Source organism: Myxine glutinosa, chromosome 5 (genome assembly GCF_964187855.1).
Source record: "Myxine glutinosa chromosome 5, kmMyxGlut1.1, whole genome shotgun sequence".
Classification (NCBI taxonomy): domain Eukaryota; kingdom Metazoa; phylum Chordata; class Myxini; order Myxiniformes; family Myxinidae; genus Myxine; species Myxine glutinosa.
In genome coordinates, this window is record NC_136265.1 from 88,322,832 (window position 1) to 88,337,194 (window position 14,363).

General features: G+C 38.3%; 1 protein-coding gene across 1 annotated transcript in view; it reads right to left on the reverse strand.

Annotated features, from left to right (window-relative positions):
* The window catches only part of LOC137428086 (uncharacterized), a 951,578-nt gene that overhangs the window by 574,546 nt on the left and 362,669 nt on the right, over window positions 1-14,363 (reverse strand). The gene's annotated exons all lie outside the window — the stretch shown is intronic.

The window sequence follows — 14,363 nt, forward strand, 5'->3', positions numbered from 1 at the left end:
ACACCAACACAAGTGCGAAAAGTGGTTTTTCAACACTAACATAAGTGCGAAAAGTGGTTTTTCAACACTAACACAAGTGCGAAAAGTGTTTTTTCCACACTAATACAAGTGCAAAAGTGGTTTCCTGCACCAACACAAGTGCGAAAAGTGGTTTTTCAACACTAACACAAGTGCGAAAAGTGGTTTTTCAACACTATCACAAGTGCAAAAAGTGTTTTTTCCACACTAATACAAGTGCATAAGTGGTTTCCTGCACCAACACAAGTGCGAAAAGTGGTTTTTCAACACTAACACAAGTGCGAAAAGTGGTTTTTCCACACTAATACAAGTGCAAAAGTGGTTTCCTGCACCAACACAAGTGCGAAAAGTGGTTTTTCAACACTAACACAAGTGCAAAAAGTGGTTTTTCAACACTAACACAAGTGCGAAAAGTGGTTTTTCCACACTAATTCAAATGCAAAAGTGGTTTCCTGCACCAACACAAGTGTGAAAAGTGGTTTTTCAACACTAACACAAGTGCGAAAAGTGGTTTTTCAACACTAACACAAGTGCGAAAAGTTGTTTTTCCACACTAATACAAGTGCAAAAGTGGTTTCCTCCTGCACCAACACAAGTGTGAAAAGTGGTTTTTCAACACTAACACAAGTGCGAAAAGTGGTTTTTCCACACTAATACAAGTGCAAAAGTGGTTTCCTGCACCAACACAAGTGCGAAAAGTGGTTTTTCAACACTAACACAAGTGCAAAAAGTGGTTTTTCAACACTACCACAAGTGCAAAAAGGGTTTTTCCACACTAATACAAGTGCAAAAGTGGTTTCCTGCACCAACACAAGTGCAAAAAGTGGTTTTTCAACACTAACACAAGTGCGAAAAGTGGTTTTTCAACATTATCACAAGTGCAAAAAGTGTTTTTTCCACACTAATACAAGTGCAAAAGTGGTTTCCTACACCAACACAAGTGCGAAAAGTGGTTTTTCAACACTAACATAAGTGCGAAAATTGGTTTTTCAACACTAACACAAGTGCGAAAAGTGTTTTTTCCACACTAATACAAGTGCAAAAGTGGTTTCCTGCACCAACACAAGTGCGAAAAGTGGTTTTTCAACACTAACACAAGTGCGAAAAGTGGTTTTTCAACACTATCACAAGTGCAAAAAGTGTTTTTTCCACACTAATACAAGTGCAAAAGTGGTTTCCTGCACCAACACAAGTGCGAAAAGTGGTTTTTCAACACTAACACAAGTGCGAAAAGTGGTTTTGCCACACTAATACAAGTGCAAAAGTGGTTTCCTGCACCAACACAAGTGCGAAAAGAGGTTTTTCAACACTAACACAAGTGCGAAAAGTGGTTTTTCAACACTATCACAAGTGCAAAAAGTGTTTTTTCCACAATAATACAAGTGCAAAAGTGGTTTCCTGCACCAAGACAAGTGCGAAAAGTGGTTTTTCAACACTAACACATGTGCGAAAAGTGGTTTTTCAACACTAACACAAGTGCGAAAAGTGGTTTTTCCACACTAATACAAGTGCAAAAGTGGTTTCCTGCACCAACACAAGTGCGAAAAGTGGTTTTTCAACACTAACACAAGTGCAAAAAGTGGTTTTTCAACACTAACACAAGTGCGAAAAGTGGTTTTTCAACACTATCACAAGTGCAAAAAGTGTTTTTTCCACACTAATACAAGTGCAAAAGTGGTTTCCTACACCAACACAAGTGCGAAAAGTGGTTTTTCAACACTAACATAAGTGCGAAAAGTGGTTTTTCAACACTAACACAAGTGCGAAAAGTGTTTTTTCCACACTAATACAAGTGCAAAAGTGGTTTCCTGCACCAACACAAGTGCGAAAAGTGGTTTTTCAACACTAACACAAGTGCGAAAAGTGGTTTTTCAACACTATCACAAGTGCAAAAAGTGTTTTTTCCACACTAATACAAGTGCATAAGTGGTTTCCTGCACCAACACAAGTGCGAAAAGTGGTTTTTCAACACTAACACAAGTGCGAAAAGTGGTTTTTCCACACTAATACAAGTGCAAAAGTGGTTTCCTGCACCAACACAAGTGCGAAAAGTGGTTTTTCAACACTAACACAAGTGCAAAAAGTGGTTTTTCAACACTAACACAAGTGCGAAAAGTGGTTTTTCCACACTAATTCAAATGCAAAAGTGGTTTCCTGCACCAACACAAGTGTGAAAAGTGGTTTTTCAATACTAACACAAGTGCGAAAAGTGGTTTTTCAACACTAACACAAGTGCGAAAAGTTGTTTTTCCACACTAATACAAGTGCAAAAGTGGTTTCCTGCACCAACACAAGTGTGAAAAGTGGTTTTTCAACACTAACACAAGTGCGAAAAGTGGTTTTTCCACACTAATACAAGTGCAAAAGTGGTTTCCTGCACCAACACAAGTGCGAAAAGTGGTTTTTCAACACTAACAAAAGTGCGAAAAGTGGTTTTTCAACACTATCACAAGTGCAAAAAGTGTTTTTTCCACACCAATACAAGTGCAAAAGTGGTTTCCTGCTGCACCAACACAAGTGCGAAAAGTGGTTTTTCAACACTAACACAAGTGCAAAAAGTGTTTTTTCCACACTAATACAAGTGCAAAAGTGGTTTCCTGCACCAACACAAGTGCGAAAAGTGGTTTTTCAACACTAACACAAGTGCAAAAAGTGGTTTTTCAACACTACCACAAGTGCAAAAAGGGTTTTTCCACACTAATACAAGTGCAAAAGTGGTTTCCTGCACCAACACAAGTGCAAAAAGTGGTTTTTCAACACTAACACAAGTGCGAAAAGTGGTTTTTCAACACTATCACAAGTGCAAAAAGTGTTTTTTCCACACTAATACAAGTGCAAAAGTGGTTTCCTACACCAACACAAGTGCGAAAAGTGGTTTTTCAACACTAACATAAGTGCGAAAATTGGTTTTTCAACACTAACACAAGTGCGAAAAGTGTTTTTTCCACACTAATACAAGTGCAAAAGTGGTTTCCTACACCAACACAAGTGCGAAAAGTGGTTTTTCAACACTAACACAAGTGCGAAAAGTGGTTTTTCAACACTATCACAAGTGCAAAAAGTGTTTTTTCCACACTAATACAAGTGCAAAAGTGGTTTCCTGCACCAACACAAGTGCGAAAAGTGGTTTTTCAACACTAACACAAGTGCGAAAAGTGGTTTTTCAACACTATCACAAGTGCAAAAAGTGTTTTTTCCACACTAATACAAGTGCATTAGTGGTTTCCTGCACCAACACAAGTGCGAAAAGTGGTTTTTCAACACTATCACAAGTGCGAAAAGTGGTTTTTCCACACTAATACAAGTGCAAAAGTGGTTTCCTGCACCAACACAAGTGCGAAAAGTGGTTTTTCAACACTAACACAAGTGCAAAAAGTGGTTTTTCAACACTAACACAAGTGCGAAAAGTGGTTTTTCCACACTAATTCAAATGCAAAAGTGGTTTCCTGCACCAACACAAGTGTGAAAAGTGGTTTTTCAACACTAACACAAGTGCGAAAAGTGGTTTTTCAACACTAACACAAGTGCGAAAAGTTGTTTTTCCACACTAATACAAGTGCAAAAGTGGTTTCCTGCACCAACACAAGTGTGAAAAGTGGTTTTTCAACACTAACACAAGTGCGAAAAGTGGTTTTTCCACACTAATACAAGTGCAAAAGTGGTTTCCTGCACCAACACAAGTGCGAAAAGTGGTTTTTCAACACTAACAAAAGTGCGAAAAGTGGTTTTTCAACACTATCACAAGTGCAAAAAGTGTTTTTTCCACACCAATACAAGTGCAAAAGTGGTTTCCTGCTGCACCAACACAAGTGCGAAAAGTGGTTTTTCAACACTAACACAAGTGCAAAAAGTGTTTTTTCCACACTAATACAAGTGCAAAAGTGGTTTCCTGCACCAACACAAGTGCGAAAAGTGGTTTTTCAACACTAACACAAGTGCAAAAAGTGGTTTTTCAACACTACCACAAGTGCAAAAAGGGTTTTTCCACACTAATACAAGTGCAAAAGTGGTTTCCTGCACCAACACAAGTGCAAAAAGTGGTTTTTCAACACTAACACAAGTGCGAAAAGTGGTTTTTCAACACTATCACAAGTGCAAAAAGTGTTTTTTCCACACTAATACAAGTGCAAAAGTGGTTTCCTACACCAACACAAGTGCGAAAAGTGGTTTTGCAACACTAACATAAGTGCGAAAATTGGTTTTTCAACACTAACACAAGTGCGAAAAGTGTTTTTTCCACACTAATACAAGTGCAAAAGTGGTTTCCTGCACCAACACAAGTGCGAAAAGTGGTTTTTCAACACTAACACAAGTGCGAAAAGTGGTTTTTCAACACTATCACAAGTGCAAAAAGTGTTTTTTCCACAATAATACAAGTGCAAAAGTGGTTTCCTGCACCAACACAAGTGCGAAAAGTGGTTTTTCAACACTAACACATGTGCGAAAAGTGGTTTTTCAACACTAACACAAGTGCGAAAAGTGGTTTTTCCACACTAATACAAGTGCAAAAGTGGTTTCCTGCACCAACACAAGTGCGAAAAGTGGTTTTTCAACACTAACACAAGTGCAAAAAGTGGTTTTTCAACACTAACACAAGTGCGAAAAGTGGTTTTTCAACACTAATACAAGTGCAAAAGTTGTTTCCTGCACCAACACAAGTGCGAAAAGTGGTTTTTCAACACTAACACAAGTGCGAAAAGTGGTTTTTCCACACTAATGCAAGTGCAAAAGTGGTTTCCTGCACCAACACAAGTGCGAAAAGTGGTTTTTCAACACTAACACAAGTGCAAAAAGTGGTTTTTCCACACTAACACAAGTGTGAAAAGTGATTTTTCCACACTAATTCAAATGCAAAAGTGGTTTCCTGCACCAACACAAGTGCGAAAAGTGGTTTTTCAACACTAACACAAGTGTAAAAAGTGGTTTTTCAACACTAACACAAGTGCGAAAAGTGGTTTTTCCACACTAATACAAGTGCAAACGTGGTTTCCTGCACCAACACAAGTGCGAAAAGTGGTTTTTCAACACTAACACAAGTGCGAAAAGTGGTTTTTCAACACTATCACAAGTGCAAAAAGTGGTTTTTCAACACTATCACAAGTGCAAAAAGTGTTTTTTCCACACTAATACAAGTGCAAAAGTGGTTTCCTGCACCAACACAAGTGCGAAAAGTGGTTTTTCAACACTAACACAAGTGCGAAAAGTGGTTTTTCAACACTAACACAAGTGGGAAAAGTGGTTTTGCCACACTAATACAAGTGCAAAAGTGGTTTCCTGCACCAACACAAGTGCGAAAAGTGGTTTTTCAACACTAACACAAGTGCGAAAAGTGGTTTTTCAACACTATCACAAGTGCAAAAAGTGTTTTTTCCACAATAATACAAGTGCAAAAGTGGTTTCCTGCACCAACACAAGTGCGAAAAGTGGTTTTTCAACACTAACACAAGTGCGAAAAGTGGTTTTTCAACACTAACACAAGTGCGAAAAGTGGTTTTTCCACACTAATGCAAGTGCAAAAGTGGTTTCCTGCACCAACACAAGTGCGAAAAGTGGTTTTTCAACACTAACACAAGTGCAAAAAGTGTTTTTTCCACACTAACACAAGTGCGAAAAGTGGTTTTTCCACACTAATTCAAATGCAAAAGTGGTTTCCTGCACCAACACAAGTGCGAAAAGTGGTTTTTCAACACTAACACAAGTGTGAAAAGTGGTTTTTCAACACTAACACAAGTGCGAAAAGTGGTTTTTCCACACTAATACAAGTGCAAACGTGGTTTCCTGCACCAACACAAGTGCGAAAAGTGGTTTTTCAACACTAACACAAGTGCGAAAAGTGGTTTTTCAACACTATCACAAGTGCAAAAAGTGGTTTTTCAACACTATCACAAGTGCAAAAAGTGTTTTTTCCACACTAATACAAGTGCAAAAGTGGTTTCCTGCACCAACACAAGTGCGAAAAGTGGTTTTTCAACACTAACACAAGTGCGAAAAGTGGTTTTTCAACACTAACACAAGTGGGAAAAGTGGTTTTTCCACACTAATACAAGTGCAAAAGTGGTTTCCTGCACCAACACAAGTGCGAAAAGTGGTTTTTCAACACTAACACAAGTGCGAAAAGTGGTTTTTCAACACTATCACAAGTGCAAAAAGTGTTTTTTCCATACTAATACAAGTGCAAAAGTGGTTTCCTGCACCAACACAAGTGCGAAAAGTGGTTTTTCAACACTAACACGTGCGAAAAGTGGTTTTTCAACACTAGCACAAGTGTGAAAAATGCTTTTTCCACACTAATAAAAGTGCAAAAGTGGTTTCCTGCCCCCAACACAAGTGCAAAAAGTGGTTTTTCAACACTAACACAAGTGCAAAAAGTGGTTTTTCAACACTAACACAAGTGCGAAAAGTGGTTTTTCAACACTAACACAAGTGCGAAAAGTGGTTTTTCCACACTAGTACAAGCGCAAAAGTGGTTTCCTGCACCAACACAAGTGCGAAATGTTTTTTTTCAACACTAACACAAGTGCGAAAAGTGGTTTTTCAGCACTATCACAAGTGCAAAAAGTGTTTTTTCCACACTAATACAAGTGCAAAAGTGGTTTCCTGCACCAACACAAGTGCGAAAAATGGTTTTTCAACACTAACACAAGTGCGAAAAGTGTTTTTTCCACACTAATACAAGTGCAAAAGTGGTTTCCTGCACCAACACAAGTGCGAAAAGTGGTTTTTCAACACTATCACAAGTGCAAAAAGTGTTTTTTCCACACTAATACAAGTGCAAAAGTGGTTTCCTACACCAACACAAGTGCGAAAAGTGGTTTTTCAACACTAACATAAGTGCGAAAAGTGGTTTTTCAACACTAACACAAGTGCGAAAAGTGTTTTTTCCACACTAATACAAGTGCAAAAGTGGTTTCCTGCACCAACACAAGTGCGAAAAGTGGTTTTTCAACACTAACACAAGTGCGAAAAGTGTTTTTTCAACACTATCACAAGTGCAAAAAGTGTTTTTTCCACACTAATACAAGTGCATAAGTGGTTTCCTGCACCAACACAAGTGCGAAAAGTGGTTTTTCAACACTAACACAAGTGCGAAAAGTGGTTTTTCCACACTAATACAAGTGCAAAAGTGGTTTCCTGCACCAACACAAGTGCGAAAAGTGGTTTTTCAACACTAACACAAGTGCAAAAAGTGGTTTTTCAACACTAACACAAGTGCGAAAAGTGGTTTTTCCACACTAATTCAAATGCAAAAGTGGTTTCCTGCACCAACACAAGTGTGAAAAGTGGTTTTTCAACACTAACACAAGTGCGAAAAGTGGTTTTTCAACACTAACACAAGTGCGAAAAGTTGTTTTTCCACACTAATACAAGTGCAAAAGTGGTTTCCTGCACCAACACAAGTGTGAAAAGTGGTTTTTCAACACTAACACAAGTGCGAAAAGTGGTTTTTCCACACTAATACAAGTGCAAAAGTGGTTTCCTGCACCAACACAAGTGCGAAAAGTGGTTTTTCAACACTAACAAAAGTGCGAAAAGTGGTTTTTCAACACTATCACAAGTGCAAAAAGTGTTTTTTCCACACCAATACAAGTGCAAAAGTGGTTTCCTGCTGCACCAACACAAGTGCGAAAAGTGGTTTTTCAACACTAACACAAGTGCAAAAAGTGTTTTTTCCACACTAATACAAGTGCAAAAGTGGTTTCCTGCACCAACACAAGTGCGAAAAGTGGTTTTTCAACACTAACACAAGTGCAAAAAGTGGTTTTTCAACACTACCACAAGTGCAAAAAGGGTTTTTCCACACTAATACAAGTGCAAAAGTGGTTTCCTGCACCAACACAAGTGCAAAAAGTGGTTTTTCCACACTAACACAAGTGCGAAAAGTGGTTTTTCAACATTATCACAAGTGCAAAAAGTGTTTTTTCCACACTAATACAAGTGCAAAAGTGGTTTCCTACACCAACACAAGTGCGAAAAGTGGTTTTTCAACACTAACATAAGTGCGAAAATTGGTTTTTCAACACTAACACAAGTGCGAAAAGTGTTTTTTCCACACTAATACAAGTGCAAAAGTGGTTTCCTGCACCAACACAAGTGCGAAAAGTGGTTTTTCAACACTAACACAAGTGCGAAAAGTGGTTTTTCAACACTATCACAAGTGCAAAAAGTGTTTTTTCCACACTAATACAAGTGCAAAAGTGGTTTCCTGCACCAACACAAGTGCGAAAAGTGGTTATTCAACACTAACACAAGTGCGAAAAGTGGTTTTGCCACAATAATACAAGTGCAAAAGTGCTTTCCTGCACCAACACAAGTGCGAAAAGAGGTTTTTCAACACTAACACAAGTGCGAAAAGTGGTTTTTCAACACTATCACAAGTGCAAAAAGTGTTTTTTCCACAATAATACAAGTGCAAAAGTGGTTTCCTGCACCAACACAAGTGCGAAAAGTGGTTTTTCAACACTAACACATGTGCGAAAAGTGGTTTTTCAACACTAACACAAGTGCGAAAAGTGGTTTTTCCACACTAATACAAGTGCAAAAGTGGTTTCCTGCACCAACACAAGTGCGAAAAGTGGTTTTTCAACACTAACACAAGTGCAAAAAGTGGTTTTTCAACACTAACACAAGTGCGAAAAGTGGTTTTTCAACACTATCACAAGTGCAAAAAGTGTTTTTTCCACACTAATACAAGTGCAAAAGTGGTTTCCTACACCAACACAAGTGCGAAAAGTGGTTTTTCAACACTAACATAAGTGCGAAAAGTGGTTTTTCAACACTAACACAAGTGCGAAAAGTGTTTTTGCCACACTAATACAAGTGCAAAAGTGGTTTCCTGCACCAACACAAGTGCGAAAAGTGGTTTTTCAACACTAACACAAGTGCGAAAAGTGGTTTTTCAACACTATCACAAGTGCAAAAAGTGTTTTTTCCACACTAATACAAGTGCATAAGTGGTTTCCTGCACCAACACAAGTGCGAAAAGTGGTTTTTCAACACTAACACAAGTGCGAAAAGTGGTTTTTCCACACTAATACAAGTGCAAAAGTGGTTTCCTGCACCAACACAAGTGCGAAAAGTGGTTTTTCAACACTAACACAAGTGCAAAAAGTGGTTTTTCAACACTAACACAAGTGCGAAAAGTGGTTTTTCCACACTAATTCAAATGCAAAAGTGGTTTCCTGCACCAACACAAGTGTGAAAAGTGGTTTTTCAACACTAACACAAGTGCGAAAAGTGGTTTTTCAACACTAACACAAGTGCGAAAAGTTGTTTTTCCACACTAATACAAGTGCAAAAGTGGTTTCCTGCACCAACACAAGTGTGAAAAGTGGTTTTTCAACACTAACACAAGTGCGAAAAGTGGTTTTTCCACACTAATACAAGTGCAAAAGTGGTTTCCTGCACCAACACAAGTGCGAAAAGTGGTTTTTCAACACTAACAAAAGTGCGAAAAGTGGTTTTTCAACACTATCACAAGTGCAAAAAGTGTTTTTTCCACACCAATACAAGTGCAAAAGTGGTTTCCTGCTGCACCAACACAAGTGCGAAAAGTGGTTTTTCAACACTAACACAAGTGCAAAAAGTGTTTTTTCCACACTAATACAAGTGCAAAAGTGGTTTCCTGCACCAACACAAGTGCGAAAAGTTGTTTTTCAACACTAACACAAGTGCAAAAAGTGGTTTTTCAACACTACCACAAGTGCAAAAAGGGTTTTTCCACACTAATACAAGTGCAAAAGTGGTTTCCTGCACCAACACAAGTGCAAAAAGTGGTTTTTCAACACTAACACAAGTGCGAAAAGTGGTTTTTCAACACTATCACAAGTGCAAAAAGTGTTTTTTCCACACTAATACAAGTGCAAAAGTGGTTTCCTACACCAACACAAGTGCGAAAAGTGGTTTTTCAACACTAACATAAGTGCGAAAATTGGTTTTTCAACACTAACACAAGTGCGAAAAGTGTTTTTTCCACACTAATACAAGTGCAAAAGTGGTTTCCTGCACCAACACAAGTGCGAAAAGTGGTTTTTCAACACTAACACAAGTGCGAAAAGTGGTTTTTCAACACTATCACAAGTGAAAAAAGTGTTTTTTCCACACTAATACAAGTGCAAAAGTGGTTTCCTGCACCAACACAAGTGCGAAAAGTGGTTTTTCAACACTAACACAAGTGCGAAAAGTGGTTTTTCCACACTAATACAAGTGCAAAAGTGGTTTCCTGCACCAACACAAGTGCGAAAAGTGGTTTTTCAATACTAACACAAGTGCGAAAAGTGGTTTTTCAACACTATCACAAGTGCAAAAAGTGTTTTTTCCACAATAATACAAGTGCAAAAGTGGTTTCCTGCACCAACACAAGTGCGAAAAGTGGTTTTTCAACACTAACACATGTGCGAAAAGTGGTTTTTCAACACTAACACAAGTGCGAAAAGTGGTTTTTCCACACTAATACAAGTGCAAAAGTGGTTTCCTGCACCAACAAGTGCGAAAAGTGGTTTTTCAACACTAACACAAGTGCAAAAAGTGGTTTTTCAACACTAACACAAGTGCGAAAAGTGGTTTTTCAACACTAATACAAGTGCAAAAGTTGTTTCCTGCACCAACACAAGTGCGAAAAGTGGTTTTTCAACACTAACACAAGTGCGAAAAGTGGTTTTTCCACACTAATGCAAGTGCAAAAGTGGTTTCCTGCACCAACACAAGTGCGAAAAGTGGTTTTTCAACACTAACACAAGTGCAAAAAGTGATTTTCCACACTAACACAAGTGTGAAAAGTGGTTTTTCCACACTAATTCAAATGCAAAAGTGGTTTCCTGCACCAACACAAGTGCGAAAAGTGGTTTTTCAACACTAACACAAGTGTAAAAAGTGGTTTTTCAACACTAACACAAGTGCGAAAAGTGATTTTTCCACACTAATACAAGTGCAAACGTGGTTTCCTGCACCAACACAAGTGCGAAAAGTGGTTTTTCAACACTAACACAAGTGCGAAAAGTGGTTTTTCAACACTATCACAAGTGCAAAAAGTGGTTTTTCAACACTATCACAAGTGCAAAAAGTGTTTTTTCCACACTAATACAAGTGCAAAAGTGGTTTCCTGCACCAACACAAGTGCGAAAAGTGGTTTTTCAACACTAACACAAGTGCGAAAAGTGGTTTTTCAACACTAACACAAGTGGGAAAAGTGGTTTTGCCACACTAATACAAGTGCAAAAGTGGTTTCCTGCACCAACACAAGTGCGAAAAGTGGTTTTTCAACACTAACACAAGTGCGAAAAGTGGTTTTTCCACACTAACACAAGTGTGAAAAGTGGTTTTTCCACACTAATTCAAATGCAAAAGTGGTTTCCTGCACCAACACAAGTGCGAAAAGTGGTTTTTCAACACTAACACAAGTGCGAAAAGTGGTTTTTCAACACTATCACAAGTGCAAAAAGTGGTTTTTCAACACTATCACAAGTGCAAAAAGTGTTTTTTCCACACTAATACAAGTGCAAAAGTGGTTTCCTGCACCAACACAAGTGCGAAAAGTGGTTTTTCAACACTAACACAAGTGCGAAAAGTGGTTTTTCAACACTAATTCAAATGCAAAAGTGGTTTCCTGCACCAACACAAGTGTGAAAAGTGGTTTTTCAACACTAACACAAGTGCGAAAAGTGGTTTTTCAACACTAACACAAGTGCGAAAAGTTGTTTTTCCACACTAATACAAGTGCAAAAGTGGTTTCCTGCACCAACACAAGTGTGAAAAGTGGTTTTTCAACACTAACACAAGTGCGAAAAGTGGTTTTTCCACACTAATACAAGTGCAAAAGTGGTTTCCTGCACCAACACAAGTGCGAAAAGTGGTTTATCAACACTAACAAAAGTGCGAAAAGTGGTTTTTCAACACTATCACAAGTGCGAAAAGTGGTTTTTCAACACTAATTCAAATGCAAAAGTGGTTTCCTGCACCAACACAAGTGTGAAAAGTGGTTTTTCAACACTAACACAAGTGCGAAAAGTGGTTTTTCAACACTAACACAAGTGCGAAAAGTTGTTTTTCCACACTAATACAAGTGCAAAAGTGGTTTCCTGCACCAACACAAGTGTGAAAAGTGGTTTTTCAACACTAACACAAGTGCGAAAAGTGGTTTTTCCACACTAATACAAGTGCAAAAGTGGTTTCCTGCACCAACACAAGTGCGAAAAGTGGTTTATCAACACTAACAAAAGTGCGAAAAGTGGTTTTTCAACACTATCACAAGTGCAAAAAGTGTTTTTTCCACACCAATACAAGTGCAAAAGTGGTTTCCTGCTGCACCAACACAAGTGCGAAAAGTGGTTTTTCAACACTAACACAAGTGCAAAAAGTGTTTTTTCCACACTAATACAAGTGCAAAAGTGGTTTCCTGCACCAACACAAGTGCGAAAAGTGGTTTTTCAACACTAACACAAGTGCAAAAAGTGGTTTTTCAACACTACCACAAGTGCAAAAAGGGTTTTTCCACACTAATACAAGTGCAAAAGTGGTTTCCTGCACCAACACAAGTGCAAAAAGTGGTTTTTCAACACTATCACAAGTGCAAAAAGTGGTTTTTCAACACTATCACAAGTGCAAAAAGTGTTTTTTCCACACTAATACAAGTGCAAAAGTGGTTTCCTGCACCAACACAAGTGCGAAAAGTGGTTTTTCAACACTAACACAAGTGCGAAAAGTGGTTTTTCAACACTAACACAAGTGGGAAAAGTGGTTTTGCCACACTAATACAAGTGCAAAAGTGGTTTCCTGCACCAACACAAGTGCGAAAGTGGTTTTTCAACACTAACACAAGTGCGAAAAGTGGTTTTTCCACACTAACACAAGTGTGAAAAGTGGTTTTTCCACACTAATTCAAATGCAAAAGTGGTTTCCTGCACCAACACAAGTGCGAAAAGTGGTTTTTCAACACTAACACAAGTGCGAAAAGTGGTTTTTCAACACTATCACAAGTGCAAAAAGTGGTTTTTCAACACTATCACAAGTGCAAAAAGTGTTTTTTCCACACTAATACAAGTGCAAAAGTGGTTTCCTGCACCAACACAAGTGCGAAAAGTGGTTTTTCAACACTAACACAAGTGCGAAAAGTGGTTTTTCAACACTAATTCAAATGCAAAAGTGGTTTCCTGCACCAACACAAGTGTGAAAAGTGGTTTTTCAACACTAACACAAGTGCGAAAAGTGGTTTTTCAACACTAACACAAGTGCGAAAAGTTGTTTTTCCACACTAATACAAGTGCAAAAGTGGTTTCCTGCACCAACACAAGTGTGAAAAGTGGTTTTTCAACACTAACACAAGTGCGAAAAGTGGTTTTTCCACACTAATACAAGTGCAAAAGTGGTTTCCTGCACCAACACAAGTGCGAAAAGTGGTTTATCAACACTAACAAAAGTGCGAAAAGTGGTTTTTCAACACTATCACAAGTGCGAAAAGTGGTTTTTCAACACTAATTCAAATGCAAAAGTGGTTTCCTGCACCAACACAAGTGTGAAAAGTGGTTTTTCAACACTAACACAAGTGCGAAAAGTGGTTTTTCAACACTAACACAAGTGCGAAAAGTTGTTTTTCCACACTAATACAAGTGCAAAAGTGGTTTCCTGCACCAACACAAGTGTGAAAAGTGGTTTTTCAACACTAACACAAGTGCGAAAAGTGGTTTTTCCACACTAATACAAGTGCAAAAGTGGTTTCCTGCACCAACACAAGTGCGAAAAGTGGTTTATCAACACTAACAAAAGTGCGAAAAGTGGTTTTTCAACACTATCACAAGTGCAAAAAGTGTTTTTTCCACACCAATACAAGTGCAAAAGTGGTTTCCTGCTGCACCAACACAAGTGCGAAAAGTGGTTTTTCAACACTAACACAAGTGCAAAAAGTGTTTTTTCCACACTAATACAAGTGCAAAAGTGGTTTCCTGCACCAACACAAGTGCGAAAAGTGGTTTTTCAACACTAACACAAGTGCAAAAAGTGGTTTTTCAACACTACCACAAGTGCAAAAAGGGTTTTTCCACACTAATACAAGTGCAAAAGTGGTTTCCTGCACCAACACAAGTGCAAAAAGTGGTTTTTCAACACTAACACAAGTGCGAAAAGTGGTTTTTCAACACTATCACAAGTGCAAAAAGTGTTTTTTCCACACTAATACAAGTGCAAAAGTGGTTTCCTACACCAACACAAGTGCGAAAAGTGGTTTTTCAACACTAACATAAGTGCGAAAATTGGTTTTTCAACACTAACACAAGTGCGAAAAGTGTTTTTTCCACACTAATACAAGTGCAAAAGTGGTTTCCTGCACCAACACAAGTGCGAAAAGTGGTTTTTCA